This window comes from Stegodyphus dumicola, chromosome X1 (genome assembly GCF_044657685.1).
Source record: "Stegodyphus dumicola isolate Sdum_Otavi_A_Nest chromosome X1, ASM4465768v1".
Lineage (NCBI taxonomy): Eukaryota > Metazoa > Arthropoda > Arachnida > Araneae > Eresidae > Stegodyphus > Stegodyphus dumicola.
The window spans coordinates 38,253,055-38,272,014 of record NC_140780.1 but is presented as its reverse complement, the minus strand read 5'-3'; positions in this window follow the sequence as shown (position 1 = coordinate 38,272,014).

Below are 18,960 nucleotides of genomic sequence, written 5' to 3'. Positions count from 1 at the left end.
GTTTTGATTTATACCATTTTGTTTATAAAAATTTTCATTGAAAGATTGCTTTCATTATGCATTAAAAAATCTGATTTTAATTAAAATTTGAAAATTGTTCTGTGATTATATCAGCTTGACACTATTAATTAATACAATTGCCATAATTTTCAAACTTTAAATTTCAAGATAGTTATTTCTTGTAAGTGCGTAGTGCATAATAATAGCACATAACCTAAAATAGCAACAATATGCCAAACTTATGGTGTATATAATCCTTGCTGTATAATAAGAGGGAGGAAAATACTAAAAACAAGTCTTAAAATATTTTCATACTTTTAAAATGAGATATATTTCTTGCAAGAGAGATAGCACATAAAATTGTCATTTTGCCAATGTAATTAATATTTAAACGCTGCAATCGTCAAATTACTTAGCTGACACATTAGAAATATTTTTTCTCTTGCAGTAAATGCTTCTCTATTGTAAATCTTATGTCGATTAAGAATTCTCTTTAACCTGTTCAATGTCCATACGATTGCCATTAACTCCAATTTGCTGGCATGATAAATGCTTCTATATAATTTTAACAATTTTCATAAAATTTAAAATTTGTAAGAAATAATTTCCAACATTTAGAATTGTGCACTGTTGTAGTTTAAATGAGCAATCAACTAGGACTTGATAAAATAACATTTATTAACAGACTTCAGAAACAAGCACGTGACATACCTATATATAAAATGGTTAAAAAAATTTTCGCATATAATTGTTCCAATCAACAACTGTATTGCATATTACAAAACTCAACTGAGGTCAGTCCATGGTACCAATGGTACATAAATTTTACAGCTCTAAGGAAATTTAGATGCATGTGTGATTATGGAAAAGCCTCGAGGGCTACCTGCCTAAGAAGAGGGATGCCTTCATGGAGGACTTTCTAAGGGAAACTGGCTCATATACGCGTTACACATGGGGAAAACCATGAAAACGCCCATGCAGCCATGCCCGCTCGCGGGATTCGAACGTCAGACCGAATTACCAGTGTTCAGCGACTTTTACCGCTCGGCCGCTGGTGGTCCGAAATTTAGATGCGATCCTTCAAACCAAGTGCGAGATTTGAGACTTTTTTCTGGGTAAAATCTAAGATTGAAACTTTATTTTGATGTATCGTAATTAGTAAAACACATCATTTCAGGATTATTCTTACAAAATTTTCAGCTATGAGGAATCCCTTTATTCTGTGGTAATTTCACTGCTTCCTCCTCTTTTTTTTTTTTTTTTTCTTTGTAAATCCCAGGCAACTTTGCTACTGAACAAGAATTTCTATCCATAGAATTAAAGAGAAAGTGTCAGCACAAAAAATTAAACAAGTTACATTGAAATAAATGCTTAATAAAGTAAACAAATAAATATTGAGCTTTTCGTTTTTGTACATTTTGATTACCTTTAGGTCATATATACTTTGTTGTTTCATAAATCACCATTTCATATTTTTAATTTTATAATTAACATCTTACTGGATTTAAGATCTAATATGCAGCAAAATCCCAAATTTGAAATTGCCAATGTCACGAATATTCTAGATCTTTGTACTATATCTCTAATTGCAGTCAGTATAAAGCCATGCTATACAGGATTAAAAAATTGCAGTGACAGTTTCTTTTTTCAGGGATGTTCATGGTTCATGGTCTGAACAACATTTTGTTGTTTAGTAAATGCTGCTTAGCACAGCCAAAAACAAGTCCAGCAGACATTAAATTAAATCGATGGAACATCGTGTATAATTTTTAAATTTCTGTGGCATATGCTCAGAATGAGAATGTCAAACAAGGCCCGATAAATAGGTTCTGCATGCTTTCATAGAGGACTGGGAAATAAAATACATCTTCTGTTTTGAAATGACATCAAAAGGAACATTCTCTCTAGATTCCATTTCAAATGCTTTATATATTGCAGTCCAATACACAAAGACTACGGCTAGTGTTGGGAAAATGCACAACACAAACTGTACGGCATGTAAATTATATTTATTTAATGAGAATAAGAAAGTGTAATAAACAAATAATAACACATGAATATTTGGCTCAGTTCACTCATAAAACCAAGATGATTTAGCTGATCCCATTGTTTCTATCTTCAGCAAGTTATCACATATTTTAACACTGTTTTTTGCAGTGCTCATATAACAGAAAAAAGTACCTGCATTTCTAATAACAGTTTTTAAATGGAACACTATTAGTATGAGTTATAAAATATACTTTTTATGTCTTATTAGGACAAGTTATTAAATTATAAATAATAGAAATTTTTAAACAGTCTCTTAATGAAGAAAAAGTTAAAGAACTGATAATTACTTATGTCTAAGTAAGAAGAGATATATTTATAATTTACACTCATGTCCATAAATTAAGGATAATGCAAAATCAGGCAAAGGAAGAGTTAGAAGCAAAACAAATTTGACTTATTTGTAAAGCTTATTTATTAAACAAAAGGTAAAGAGCAAAAAAAGATGCTATATGTTTGATATTATTAAAAAAAATTAGCGATTTTTTCTCTCTGGAGCAAATTACAAAGAAAACCTATTTACAAAAAACCAATATTACATGGTTGGTATGATTGTTAATACATTGTATGTCTCCCAGACGATGCAAAACAGTCCGTACAACGCCTAGGCATGCTGAGTATCAAATTATCGATCTGATCTTGGGGGATATTACACCACTCAAAAAGCAATGCTCTCCGACGTTCCGGTAGACATGTAGGAGGAGGTTGACGGGGTTCAACTCGTCGGCCAAGCATGTCCCACACGTGCTCTACTGGATTCAAGCTCGGTGAGAATGCTGGCCAGTCCATACGGGTGATATCCTCCGATTGAAGGCATTCTCTTACGATGTTTGCACGGTGAGGACGGGCGTTGTTATACATAAACACAAATTGTGCGCCCATGGCGCCCCGAAACAAACGTACATGTTGTTCCAGAATGACGTCCCGATAGATTTGGCTTGTCATGGTTCCAATTTGAACCTGCAGTTAAGTTCTGGAACCCAGAATAATTTCACCCCAAACGAGCACTCCTGCACCACCGTAACGGTGTCGTTCAATGATGTTTTCTTGGTGGTAACGGGTACCTGGAGCTCTCCATATGAAAGTCCGGCAAGAATCAGACTGCAAGGTAAACCTGGACTCGTCGGAAAACATCACACAAGCCCACTGTTGCGGTGTCCACAATGTATTCTCCCTACTCCAGGCTAACCGCAGGCGACAGTGAGTTGCAGTAAGTGGAACGCATCTGACAGGTCTACGAGCATATAGACCAATCTGCCCTAAGCGTCTGTACACGGTCTGCCTTGAAATTGTCGTACCAGTGGCTGAAGAGAGCTGACGAGACAGGTCTGAGGCTGTGCTCCGCCTGTTACTTTTGGCAGTAACTGCCAAATACCGGTCCTCATTCGGCGTTGTAACTCTGGGGTGACCTGTGCTGTAACGTCTACTCACATTACCATCATCTTGGAATCGTTGCCAAAGCCTGGAGATGACACTCTGGGCAATTTCAAGTTCGTCTGATACTTCCAGTTGGGTACGCCCACATTCCAGACGGCCGATAATTCTACCACGTAAAAAATCCTCCAAATGCGTCCTTTGTGTCATAACTATTCGGTTATTGCACTGAAATGCTTATAGAGCGCCTGCGAACAATTTTACTTCTTTGCCTTTATTCCTTATATATCACTCTCTTACACTCTCGTCATTGTGACGTACCGTAGGTGTCATCTGGTTACTTCCTGAAATTTTCATATGATTCTTGAAGATGTGTGCAGTGATTTTACAGGTGATATATTTATTTTAGAGTTCGATTTCCGCGCGTCTCCGAATTATCCTTAATTTAGGGACGTGAGTGTATTTAAATCTGTTATTAAAGGGATAGTAATAATAAATTACTTAAGTATATGTTAAAATCTAAAATAAACCTAACACTCATAAATGTAATAATTACTTAAAATGATCTTTCAAAATATATTACTTAACTATGTTACTTCTGATTAACATTTCTTACATGATAAACTATTTCTCAGATGGAATTTTCCTTTAAAATTTAAATACATATTTTGAATATAATGCCACTCATGATATGTCCCCATATATATATATTAAGGAAAATATATCACACTTGGTAAGTGTTTGTATATGTTAAAAACTAGACAAAGGAAGATGAAATGAGTTAAATAAAAACTGCTAAAATGAATAAATTATAAACTTTTTATACATCCACTTTTTATTGATATTTTATAAGAAACAATACATATCTTAACAGAATTATTTAATAGATAAATATATACATGTTATATTATAGAGTTATTAATACTGAACTATATAGGCTAAACTAAGAATAGTAATTATTAAATTAGAAAGAATTATTATTATTTTATTGTTCACTTTCAACCAAATATAATCATTATTAAATATCATGGTTTACTAAATCCCACAAATTTACAGGAAAGGTGTGATAACACAGGTGCTGAGACATGTAACGTACAACTCCAGCATTCCATAAGCCGAAAAAAAAAGCACTTCTGCCAACATTGCTATTCTATCATATGAGCTCATGCTCATCGAAAGGCGTTTCCCCCCCCCGTGTCTACCTAATATATATACCTTTATTATAATGCGACCACGCCAACCATATGCAGTGCTAGTAACTACCAATAGCTCGACACGTAGTCTAGCCATAAAAAAGCACCGTAAGTACACTCTGTTGAAAAATGAACCGCCATTTTCCTTTATTTAATACCCCCCCCCACTAATGACATATGAAATTTGCTGCTTCAGTAATTATGTTTCGCACATGCACAATTACATACAAGCCGCCATTACGAAATACTGGCGATCAAGTATCACGCTACAAAATACGATATATGATCACGATAGTTCGTCCAACTCTGCGCATGCGCTAGCCACACAATTTCGCCAAGACCTCATAAATCGCCAAATTTAGTCGCCGGTTGCGTTTCCTAGGGAAGAAGTAAAAATACGCGGACGGGAGGGCAAACATTTGTATTGCGATTGTATTCACCGATAGATGGCGATCCTTCCACGACTTCGAATAGAACTGAGCTGAGAGTTGTTTATACTTTGCTAACTCTTCGTAAGGACGTTTACTTATCAGAGATTAGCAAATATGGCATAGTTTGAAATTATTATACGCACAATGTGATTTCAAAAAATTAAATTAGTAATTATTAAAAAAACACACAAATTCTGTTTCAAAATCAAAACAGCGTGAGTTGCTTATTACGTGAGTAAATTACAACGTTAAATTATGAATACAACGTGAGTAAGTTATGAATTCCGAGTCTCAGTTTGGCCATGCTTGATCTGTACATAAAGGATATGGCATGTAATTATAAAAAAATAACTTCTAAGAAACAGTATATTCTTAATTTGTTTTAAGAATATGTTCTGAAAATTATTCAGATTTTTGAAGTTTTCAAAAAACAACACTTTTTTTTTCACTTTCATACAATATATAAATTGCTATTTCAGTGTCGATGAAGTATCAGACTTTCAATACTCAGCTACATAAATTTCTATCCATAAAAATTGTTTTCTTACTTTTTCATCAGCAACTAATAACCGATTTTATTTTAGATATAAAAAATGCACTCAGATATATATGTTCTGCTTTACCACTGAGAAATAATACTTAAGCGAATTTTGTGGCATGGGCTATACTTTCACATCATTTTGAGTTTATTAACTTTCTTTAGAATATGGTCACTTTTATCTGGTTGCATGTGTAGTCTCCCTTTTATTTTTTGTTTATTATCTCTGTCTTTAAAATATATTGAACTCGCATTCTCTACATTGATTATATATTCTTTATGAAAATGAATATTTAGACAAAATAATGCATAAGACAATTAACATTATATAACATTACAGAACTAATTCTAGAACGGCTACTATGTGGAAGGCTATCAAATACTGCATTTTTAAAGTAAATAATAGAAGCATATTTCTATCGTAGTTATATGAGAACTGAATAATATGAGATTATAGTATAGTTAGTTATACGAGAATATCTGAAACAATATTTTCACAAGCATACACATAATGTTTCAATACTTGGGTTTTCAAAGCAGAAAATGTTATAAAATAATACACGTCCAGAAATAAGTGTCAAAAGTAGCTAGTTATCTGATACATATGTAGATCATATAAGCAGGAATGTGATATATTAATACATGTATAAAATCGGATCGAAAAGTAATGGCCCTGCGTTTTCGCAATAGATGCACATTACTTGACTTTTAATGCTAATTTAGCAACATAACAGAATAAAATTAGGAATCAGATGCCAAACAAATATAAACACATCTTAATCCCGTTTTTCCCCATGTATTTTCCTTTTCTCTCTAGCACCTATTCCCCACATGATATTTACTTCTGTTGGCATAATAAAATGTCGCCCATATCCTTAAAGGAGCCAAGTTGTCGCAACCAAGGCTGTTCTCCGAACCTTATCCGACTATATATTTCAACAAACTGAGAAAATAGTGCTCCAAATTTTATATGACTAGATTTCATGTATGTTTCAGGAATTAACTTTTCAACAAAGTATCATTTGACAGTACTAAAAAATCTCCGTGATAGGGTTTAATGACGCCTATTATATTCCTTATTTCAGTTTGGAATATAACAATAATTCTCATCATCTCATCTGACTACTAATATCAACAAAATGTCTATGACAAGCTCTTTATAAATCCTCTTTGAAAAAAATTAACTTGATAAGTTAATAATGCAAATATATACATATAATAAATTTATTCACTAGATAAGTTATAAATTTATTAACTAGATAAGTTAATAACGCAATATGACTCTCAAAACTAACATTGATATTTCACGTACTTTACACAGACTGCCTTTATAACCTACCGAATGAAAGCGTTTACTAAATACTTGTAGGGATTATTTTAACTTTCTAACTGTAATTTTTAATTTTGAAACCTTTTCCTTTGAATTCTTATTTTACACAAGTAACTCCGTACCAGAAGGGGATTTCAATATCGCGTTATATGTAAATGAAGTAAGACCAGTATTTAATGGGAAGTTCAGTCACTTACGTAGAAAGCTCAGAAGTTCTCAGTAAGAGCGTATTCTGCTTTCGGGCCATGTTGTTACTTTTATTACCTATGGCCGCAGTCTTACCGGTCTGTTAGTATTCACAGGTGAGGTTTAAATTACAGGCCAACTCAGTTAGTTATCTTTGTACAGCTTCGGCTAATGTTTAATTAGTTAGAGTTAGGTTATTTTCTTATTTTCGATTTTAAGTGAAAGCCCAAGTGGAGACTGTCTTGTAAGTCCGAGAAGGGGCCTCCTGTGAGTGCTTCTTTGAGTGAATAAAAGGGTATTTGAACCCTTTTCTGAGTTTATATTTTATAATTGTAGGAATACCTTTGGATAGTCGCTAGACACTTCCATAAAAGTTCTAGATGCCAAGGACACGTAAATTAAATAGAACTGTATGTACTAAACCGAAAACTATATTGTATGAAAGTATGAAATGTACTAACATAGAAAACTGAAGATCATATTGTTGAATACCAAATTTTTGAAAAATTATATTGATGAATGTAGGTTTGAATACCATGTATTCAAAAGTTGGCTGTAGTATCTATGTATTATTAAATATCATAAAGTGTAAATAATGAAATATACATTTTCTCCAAATTTAAATTTCGGATTTGAAATAAAATTGAGGATTCAAAGAAAAGCTTTGTTTTAAAGTGATAAAAAAGGATTTTACTATACAATTAAGTTGAAAAATAATAATGCATTTTCCACAATTTCAATTTTATAGGAATGCACAGAATACATGGAATTATCTAAGACGACGCCTCTAATAGCAAATTATAATCGCCAGGAGTGAAGTGCTTGAAACACACATTTTAGAGGATTTCCAATGCGTTTTACTCTAATACGCTCCTCTCTTCGGCTAACAAAAAGATTAGTTCCGAAGGAAAACTTTATTAGTCTAATCTTTAGAGTCGGAAGCTTATGGAAATTTAGTTCTAAATTTTTGGAATCTTAAAGTACACTGAGGTCCAAAACAATTACTACTTTTGTTTTGTTTTTATTTCGGAAAAATTCACTTTTATACTACACAAGAATGCGTTGCCAGCATTTGCATCAATAGCTCTTATATCGTTTTCAGCTTCAGTAAGTATTACCAATTGCACAGCTCATTTTAGCGTTGTTTTTGTTTCTGTCACTTGCATTTGTTTCAGACCATTTCTCCTACGATCTGCTCTCATTGGATGAAACATCTGCTTATCAGTCATATTTGTAATGGCGAGTTATCGTCTTGTAGACGTGGTAACTAACGTCAAACAAATCTTGTGGGCTTTCAGTACAGCGAGGGGAAACAGAGTTTATTTCATTCGATCATTTTCTATTTTATGAATGAAAGCTAAGGGAAATTGTGTGGAATATACTATTTTAAATAAACTAATGATCTTATTAATAGTTTATTTGTATTTGAATTGACACTCTTAAAAGTACGATAATTGTTTTGCAAGAAAAAGTGTTTACATGGAAATGGTATATGTACTTTTTCGTCATTTCTGTTAGAAAAAGTGTCTGTCGTGTAAATTTCCGTAACGCATCAATTTATACAAATAAAGCAGTATTAAAAATAAACCAAATAAAAACATTCAATAAACATTTAAGGGCGTCGGATACCTATTCTTTTTACCTAATTTATGAGTAAGCATAACTAAAATTATATTTTATTCCATTATGGGCTATTTCTATTGAAACGCTTTTCGGGATCTTGGATCGTAATCTTGCTACTAGTACCTACTACAAAGAGTACAAACCAGTAAATAAAAATAAGAAAAATTACCATTAACAAAAATAAAGTTATTCAATTTTTGACACCGCACCCGAAGGTGAAAAGACTAATAACGACAAAGACATTCAATAAAGTGAGGATAAAAATAAATCCGTGCAGGGGTAGAGTTTGTAAAAGTCAAGAGCGGGGACAGAATCGGCGCTTTAGAAGTCCGGGTTTTTTTCCTTCCGTGCTCTTTTCCGCTGAGCAGCAGTTTCTCCGTTGGCGTTCGCCCACTTTTCGGTACACGAAGCTAATATAAAAATAATTAAGGCGATGAAGCAAAAGTCGCCAAGCACAAGATTCTGTAACCCTACGTTTCCTGTTTTAACCAATCGGAGCAAACAGTAGAAGAAACAGTTTGTAGGATTTGTGAATATGCCAGTCACTTTACTATTAGAGGGCAAGAATTATGCTACGGTCGCGAATAATGGTAATCATCTTACCATCCTGAAAATAAAGGATATTTAATTATGAGCATCTTCAAAATGAAAAGTTAGTCGTTTACATTTAATTTTTCCAAACTCAAATTCAGGAAGACACTTAATGCTCCTGTGTTAAAGAAACTAAAACCAATGCGTATCAACATAATCAAAAAATGATTTTAACTGTCCTCATTTTCCTGCAGATACTGAAAAGTATCTACATGTTTTTTAACATGTCATTTTGAATCTACATGTACACTGCTCGACGCTGAAAATGCAACACCAAGAAAGACTGGTCAGAAACTGATGAAATTTGGCAAAAAGACAGAGACAGCAAGCAGCAATAAGTGATCTTTATTTCAAAATGATTAGTCAGAATACAGAGCGAGAACGGCGTCGGCTCAGTAGGATTTAGGAACGGGGAAGACGGGCACCACACCTTTACCATTTGGTTAATTGGTTTAGCGCCGTCTTCGTAGGACCACCGCGGACAGCGATGCACGAAGAAACACGTCTAGGCATAGAGTCAATAAGAGTGCGGATGGTGTCCTGAGGGATGGCTCTCCATTCCCTTTCAGCCATTTGCCACAGTTCGTCTTCTGAACGAGGCAGGAGCAGAGTCTGCAAATGGCGTCCAATCACATCCCACACATGTTCCATTGGTGACAGGTCAGGAAATTATGGTGGCCAGAGAAGCATGTGTATACCTTGCAGAGCATGTTGGCAGATGCGAGCACCTTGTTGTCGGACTGAAACATTGCATTAAGCAGCTCCTGAAGGTAGAGGATTGCCACCAGCCGCAGTACATTATCCAAGTATCGTTGGGCCGTCATAGTGGCCTGAATACGAACTAGAGGTGAACTGGAATCGTAGACAATAGCGCCCCAAACCATTATGCCACGTTGTCGCGCGGTGGTGCGTTCCACAGTTACTGCCGGATTAGATCTGTTTCTACGTCGACGCCACACACGTATGCGGCGACTGTCACTGGATAAACAGAAGCGTAACTCATCTTAGAACACGACGTTTCTCCATTCTGTCATCCACATCGCTCCAGTCCGGTACCATTCTAAACGTTGGCGTCTATGCTCTGGGGTCAATGGCAGTCTTCTTAACGGACGCTGTGAGTGCAGGCTACGTTCAACCAATCGACGGGAAATGGTTCTGATCGACACGGGAACATCCAGGGTAAGGCTCCTATATACCAGGCTGAATCATCAGGCATTCGCGCTCCCAAGTGGGAGATTTAATGGCGGCGGTGTAGTTACGGTGCAACAATTTTTTGTGTTTTTTTTTTTTTTTTTTGTGTGTAAAATGGGCGGATGTACAGCTATTAATTGTTCAAATCATTCACGGAAAGGCCATACATTGGTAAAATTTCCTAAAAATGAAGAAAGAAGAAAAATATGGGTAAATAATTGCCGAAGAGACAATTGGAAACCTGGTTCGGGCGCTGAACTTTGCTTAGTAAGTATAATGTTAATTACGCCTTCATTTAGAGTTTATATCTTCTCTGATGTTTATAATGTGCAAGTAAAGTGAAATTCTTGTGTACAATAACCTGAGTATCTGCTAATTTCTGTAATAATAGCTATAATTAAATTAGTCTAGGGTTAATGTACCCGTCGCCAAACATCGCCAATGTAGATGTTTTGAATGTGGAAAAGAAATTTCTCTTCTAATATAAAGGGCGGATTTTGTTTTCCTGTGCTAATTGTGGAATTTATACTAATGTAACATGAAAATCATGGTTGATCTTTACAATATGGTAACTGGTAGTTTGGCGACATTTTGGAGGCGATAAAGGTTACTACCTGGGACTTTGGTAATAATGTGAGCAGTACTCAGTTCCGATTACGCATTATTTTGTGTGGGGGAAATGAGAGATCATGGGATATGTCATGTGATATTAATGGACGAATTACGGTTCTTTAATCGGAAAAGGGGGGAATTTGGACAAGTATCTGTGGATGTATATTATTTTGTATTAAGCTTCATTGTGTGTTGTGTGAAGTAGGGTTGAATAATTTTGGGATTGTATGGCGCTGTCTAAAGTGAATTGTAGATGTGATAAAGAGAATTTTTTTTTTTTTATCAAATTCGGAAAAAAAATCGTTCAGTAATTTTATTGAATCCATAATAAAAGTGTATCCACCATGTAAGGAAGATTCGGAAGAAGATTAGGTTAGTTAGACTTTGTTAAGAATGTGAGTAGTATTCAGTTCTGATTACGCATTATTTTGTGTGAGGGAAATGAGAGATCATGGGATATGTCATGTGATATTAATGGACGAATTACTGTTCTTTAATCGGGAAAAAATCTGGCAATTTTGTATTTGGCTTTATTCTGTGTTGTGTGAAATAGTGTTTGTGAATTTTTGGATCCCATGGCCGTAACTAAAGTGAATTCGAAATGGGTATTTAGTGGTATTGAAAAGGATAGTAATAAATGTTTATTAAGGTTGTGCGAGAGAGAAATAAAGATGTTTTATTATGTTATTTATTTTACCTGGTATCTTGCTTTGAAAGATAAGTATGATTTTAAAGATTCTGAAACAGAAGGAAGAAAAGTGTATCCGCCACGTAATCAAGATTCTGAAGAAGATTAGGTAAGTTAGTATTTTTAATTATTTGAGGATATTATTTTTATGCATTGTTGTAAATGTAAGGTGGAAAGGAATTTGGTATTATTGGGAAAATTGTTATTAGCAATGATTTAGTTTAAAGTAATTAGGATTGTAAGGTAATTTTTATTAATTTAATGTATGTGCTCATTTATATTTTAAGTAGTGTTTTTGAATTTAATTATATTTTAATGAAATGATAGTTATTTTGTGAATTTTATGTTTGTAGGAATTTGGTATACGTTTAAGTTGAAATAAACGTGCATGGAAATAATTTAAATATTTGATATTAAGTATTTGTAATGCTTGAGGTATGAATTCGTTGGTGACGTGTATAATGTAATAGATGATTTAGAGGTAAAAGTTTTTGGATATTCTATTTATTTTATATGTGGAAATGTTGATATTTGTAAAGGGTAAATACTTTTTCGCGATCAGGTAATTTCATATATGTTCTTTTTACCGGGTTTAAAGATTGAGAAAATTGTCATGTATTTTCGTGAAATTTTTGTAATTTATGAGAAAAAAGCAGTGTACATGGATATAGTGAAGAGTGTGCGCAATGCCATATTAGTGCAATTCTGGGATGTTTTTTTAAGTAAAAATAAGTCGGCGTGTACATGGTTTATGTGTATGTGTTATTTTGAAAAATGCGTAAGGAGGATGGTATTGTGCAGTTTTTCCTAATTTTGCAGTGAATATTTGTCATGATTAAGCAGTTTTGTTTGATAAAATTTCTAGCATAAGTGTAATTCGGCTAGTAGATTGTTGGAAGAAGTGTTCAGGAGATAAAAAGAAAAGAAACATGTCTTTACTTCGTGAAGACAAAATGGCGGCGGGGGAAAAAAAATAGAGGGTTGCTGTAGGAGAGTTGGTCGCCAAATTTTCGCCAAAAATTCGCCAAGTTACCATAATGTAAAGATCAACCAAAATCATTAGCATATTGAAATTTATTAAAAAATAAATAATAATTTGGAAAGTCAAGATAAAATCTGAATGTTTGCTAAAGATATATGTAACATTATACTATAGTTGCAATATCATTGGAATGATATATATTTTTTTCCTTCATTTTATAATCACTATTGTTAAAAAGTTAGATGAGTTGTTTATGCACGGTGCCCACTACTGTTTCTTGGTTAAAATAACTTCCAGAATTTTGACATTGACATCTGAAGTCAATAGAATAAATTGAATAGTGTGAGACAAAATATATATAATCTGACTTCAATAATTGCAAGGATTGTGCAAGTTTATTTATAATCACAGTATTATACAATTTGGCAATGGAGTAAAGATTTAGAAATGAATGCAGAACATTCAAATTAGTATTTTCTTGTTTCTAATATATAGAAATATAGTCTATTTTCCAGTATAAAAGTTTTACTTAAAAGTATGGGAAAGCAGATTTGTTTCATGCATGATCTTTATAATACTGGTATGAAATGAATGAATTTTAATCTGTAAACAATTTTTTGTTAATATTGAAATGCGTTTCTTTGGGTACATTTTTAGGGACTTGTGGATCATGTCAGACAACATGCAATAGAAAAAAGATGTCCGTGTGCATAAATTTTCCCATTGTGTTACTTCATTTTATCTAAATTTCAAGGATAATTCTTTTCATTTTTATATGGCATGTTATCAGTATAAAGGCTAGTGAAAATAAATTGGTATGTGTATCTGTTTTTGAAGTGTAATGCTTAAATAAAAAGATGGTGTGTGTTTCTTTATTTAAATAAAATTTCAAGGATAGTATTTTTCAGTGTTGAACTGTTTGTTATTTCTCAATGTAAAGGGTAACAAGGTGAAAAAAAACTGGTATGGTATATCTGTTTTTTAAGCATGATAATTTTATTTATTTCTTTAGTGATGCATATATATATGTTATAATAAGAGCAAAGGAAAGGACGGAACACTGTAGATGCGTGATTAGACCCATATTGAAGATTTTGATTGCGTAGTATGCTAGTAATGCTAACTTGGTAATATCTAAAGAACTTGGCCTGGTTCTATTATGTGTCTAACTATTGTGTCTTTGTTGACAGCGGCCTGGCATTATCTCCTATTACATGTACCCTCTGTGACAAAAACCAACTTTCTTCGATAATTCGTCTGGCAGAAATAACGACACGAATATCGCCAATTCTGCACGTTCCCCCTCTTATATCTTACTTCACGTGCGTCGGAGAGCTGCGCATTTCACATCATTCGCATAACTCAGTGACGTGCGTCTACTCTAAAATTTGCATAAATTTCTGACCATTCCTTTTTGGTCTTGCATTTTCTATGTCGAGCAGTGTATTCTATAAGATTCATCTTGCGGCGTATTGTAAAAAATTTGAAAACTGCATTTTGCTATACGCCAATTACGATCTGATCAAAATGCTTAAATATGTTGTTATCTTTTTAAGAAGTTACCCCATCGAAGCATATTTTCCTTAGTTCGTATTCCGCAGTATGGAGTTAGAATTTTTAAGCTTATATTAACAGAATAATTTATCATGTTGTGAACTGCACTAGCTGAAACATTAGTCTGTTCAATATTGTCCAAGAGCTTAAAATTTAATCTCTTTAAACAGTTAAAAAATTCATAATATCATACCTAACGCGGACAATTTTCAACATTGGTGACCGTTAAAATTCTTGCAATACAAAGAAAGCACATATAAAACCTGAAATTTTCATGAAAGATAGAATATAGTGGGATTATGAAAATGAGCAGCATTTCACTACATTTGTACATTGCGTGAGAGAATATAATAACAGTTGGTAGCAGTTTATAAAGCGAAACTGAAAAACTGATTTGACATTCGGAAATCGCTTTGGGTCATTGTTTTTTCGGACTGGGAATCATGCTATACCTTGTGTAAAAAGAATTAACTTATGCCAGCACATCTCGGAATTCGATCAAGGGAGAACGAAGAATCGTAGTGGATTATCATACCTCTCAGTAGTTGCTGACATTTGTAGAGACAATATGGTTGACATGATAATTTGCATTCGGAGTAGTCAGGAAGGCCACACAGAGTGAGGCGAGGAATCTGAACAGTTCCCACTCACCACAGACATACTGGCCATTTATTTGTTAGAGAACTTACAGCCAAATCAAGTATCCTCAGTCAGAAAGTTGGTATTAGGTAGAGACATTAGGCTTCCTTTGAAGCATGAGAGATTGAAAACTGTGCAATGCCCTTGCTGGGACGTGTATTTCCAAACCTTACCCCACTTTTCGAATTTTTGACGTCACGGAAATATCGACTAGTTTCACACTTTGCAAATAGAAGACGGTGTACTCCACAATTGACTACTACGGCGCTCTTTCGAAAGAATTGTGGTGCTGAATAATGTGTTTAGGTGCTAATTGTGAGATTTTCGCAACTTAAGTTACTATGAGTGGAAATTTACGCAAAATCTTTAGTGACCCAAGTAGCACACGACGTTGCGAACTGGTCCAAGAGGTTGCAAAGTGGTCGTGGTAAATTTTACGACGTGTTTACAACGTTGCGAAGACGCAAAATATTTGCCGTTGCATCTCGGCAATTTGTCGACGTCTCTGAAACGTCATGATACGACCACTTTTAGACGTGATCGTTTTAGCATTTTTTTTAAGTTCATCAGCATTATTTTTAGAATGAAAAGAGACTAAATCTGCCCTTTCAAGAATCTGAAGTCCGCATAAGATTTACTTTGCAATGTTTCATTACTTTATTTCATCTAAATATATTAATCTAAGGTAGATTCATCTAATGATATTGAAATTTAATATAAATACTTTTGGTTTAATAAATTTAATTAGTACTAAAATACGTGCTAAATAATTGTTTCAAATTTTGTTAAAATAATTAATACTTAAAATATTTTTATAAATATTATAGCAAAATATTTAAAAATGAAACTAATCTATAAAGTAAGTTATTAAGCTATGCATTTTATATACAGTCAAAAGTCGTTAATTCGGACACCCATAATCCGGAATGATCTATAATCCGGACCTCAACGCTACAAACTTTCTGCGCATGCGTCGCGTTGACGCATGCGCATAGGCGTTTACGCGTTGCGTAAAACCTTCACGGCTGCGAATATGCGTGTGCGCATGCTCATAATACGTTTACGCATGCGCGTTTAATGTATAACGGACGGTATAAGCTAAGCTAAAGTTATCTAATTCAGTTAATGTTGCAGATTGCGTTGTTCCTTGATCTTCGAATTGGATCCGGCTTATTATTTTTTGCAGACTGTTAGAGCAATTTTATAAAAGTAAGCTTGAACTTTCGATTATGTCAAATAGAATTTCCGATATATATTTACTAATATGTAAAGCATCTACAAAGCAAAAGTATGTTTCGAAGTCCATTAAACAGAAAGTGGAATTGCTGCAAAAAATGGATAAAGGCATATCCTTTGATTATCTAATCATTCCGAAATATGTTTATCAATTTCACGCTGCTCTGCGGGGGGAAGGAAACGACGCAGCGCCCAATGAATTAGAAGTTGATCTGTCAGCACTATCCTTATCTTCAGAGCAGATGTTTTTATTTTATTTGGCTTATAATTCCATACTAAATGTAGTATTTCATCTCGATGTACTCCGTCTTTGATATGATTTAAATAAAGTTCTTCATCATTATAATTCGCTTCCGATAGTGAAGAAAGTGACACAGAGTTTATTAAAAACGAAAAAATTTCGATTGACAAATTAGTCGGTATTCTCGACATAGCAATTATAGGACTTGAACAGCGGAACATTAACATATGATAGAAAGAAATGGTGTTAAGAAACATCTTCGTTACTAGTAAATACTGCAATCCATAATTATTGCCCTTTTAATTGCTTACTATTTAAAAAACACAAATATTTTTTTTTATTAATTGGAAATTTTAGTTCTGTTACCTTCCTTCTGCTATTTATACTTGTACTTTCAAACACTACTAGTTCATGTTTTTTCTTAAATAGTGCTGTCATGTATGTTGTTTGTTAGGTTATTATTTCATTTTAAATATGAATATGGGAAGTTATTAGATTTAGGCATATTTTTGATCACATTTATTAACCTCTTTATACTGTCATTCATTTGCATATTTTGGAGATATAGAAGTTAATGTTTATATTTTTTACTGTGAAACGCGAATAAATTTATACTTGAGTTCAGGTATTACTGATTATGTTACCTTAATAACCGCTTCCTAATTTATCATGACAGGGGCAATTTTTAATGTCTCTGAGATTTAACAGAAATAAATGTGATAATGCTGTTATTAGAAACGCTCTTTTTTTTACCCACATATGTATCTTTACTTTTATTTATGTCTAATTGAGTTTCATTTACTTAAAACCTACTATTAATGTTATATATTTATAATAACCACTTTCATAATTACTCTCACTTAAAAAAAATTATGAAATCTTAAATAATCCTAACTTAGAATTTAAGTCATTTAAAAACTATAGTGTAAAGTACTGAAAATAATTAAGCTATTATTAGTTATGCATATTTAGTCTAAAGAGAAAATATTGTATTATCTTCTGGTTTTCAGGAAATGATAAAATATTTAAACTTTAGATAAATACAAGGAATACAAAATTTTAAAAAAGTAGAAAAATATATTAATTATTAAGCTTATTTTTCTGCATAAATCAATATGTAACACAAGGACAAAATAACGACATGTTCACAACTGTTGCAAAAAGGTGGAATTTTGCGAACATTTAGGCGTCTTTAAGACGTCGTGATACGATGCCTTCACAACCAAAATATCACCTGCGAAAGACGCAATAACGACGTATGTGCGGCAAAAACCTCATCTGGAAAGACGTAATAAAGACGTCTTTGCAACGGTTGCAAAACAGTGAATGTTCGCGGACATCTGGGCGTCTTAAAGACGACATATTGCAACGTTTTTGCAACGATATCCGCGACGAGTTTGCAACGTCGTCACGACTTTGCTGTGCTACTTGGGGAATGGTTATTGTTTATCGGCGTTGTGTATTTGAGGAAAGAGGAGGAGAATTCACTGCTGATGTATACATTAACAGTATGAAAAATTTGGAAGGTGAAATAAATGAGATGCATTCATCGCAAAATGCAGCGACGCCAGTAAAACAAACGAGATTGTTCGAAAAACTTATCCAGATCTGAAGTCACTATACAAAAAATTGTATGTGTGCCAATACAGCAGTTTTAATTAAAAAACGCTTGCAGAAAACTTCAGATCAAGGAATAAGAATTGCAGTGCCTCTGTGTGCTTAAAAACTACGAAGCATTCTGCAGACTCTTGTGCCAAAATCAAAGTTGGCAAATAGAGTAATACATTTTAATGATTCTTTTAGTGTATATATTTCAAAATTATTAAAATAACTTTCACAATTGTTTAATAGCTTAAAACAGCAATAAAGATATACAAGGAACTTCATAATTATCAAAATACTTCATTGCTTTGGTGAAAAACTAAAACTTACTAAATTACCTTGTAATGTCATTAGGATTTTTGGAAGCAGAAAAGATGAAAAATATGCAACCGCCTTCGCCGGGAATCGAACCACGGACCTCTGGAATACCGGCCCAGCATGCTACCGTTACACCACTAAGGCACGCTAGGAAAGTGATAGAAATACCTTATAACCTAAATTTCTAACATTAAATATCTTCGTAACTGTAGTATTATGTTCTGTTTGATAAAAGCTTAACTACTTTATTCATTTATTATACATAAAATATTTTCTGATTTATTTAACATAATTATCAGGATTACTAAATGTATTAAGAATTTCCATACATGCTTGTGCAGTGTGATTGAATGTTTGTGTAATGAACTTTGATTTTTTATGAACGAAAAAGAAAAACAATCTCCGAATAAGTACGTTTCTGTTTTCCAGTTTCTGTGTTTAGCTGTAAAAGTAAATTCACTTCAATTATGTGTCTGCGCACTTTTGACGATGTAAATACTGAAATGTGTGTACTTTAAAAACTCAACTAAAAAAATATCCGGAAAGCTTTTGAAATTTTGGATAGTCGAGCATATAAAAAATGAA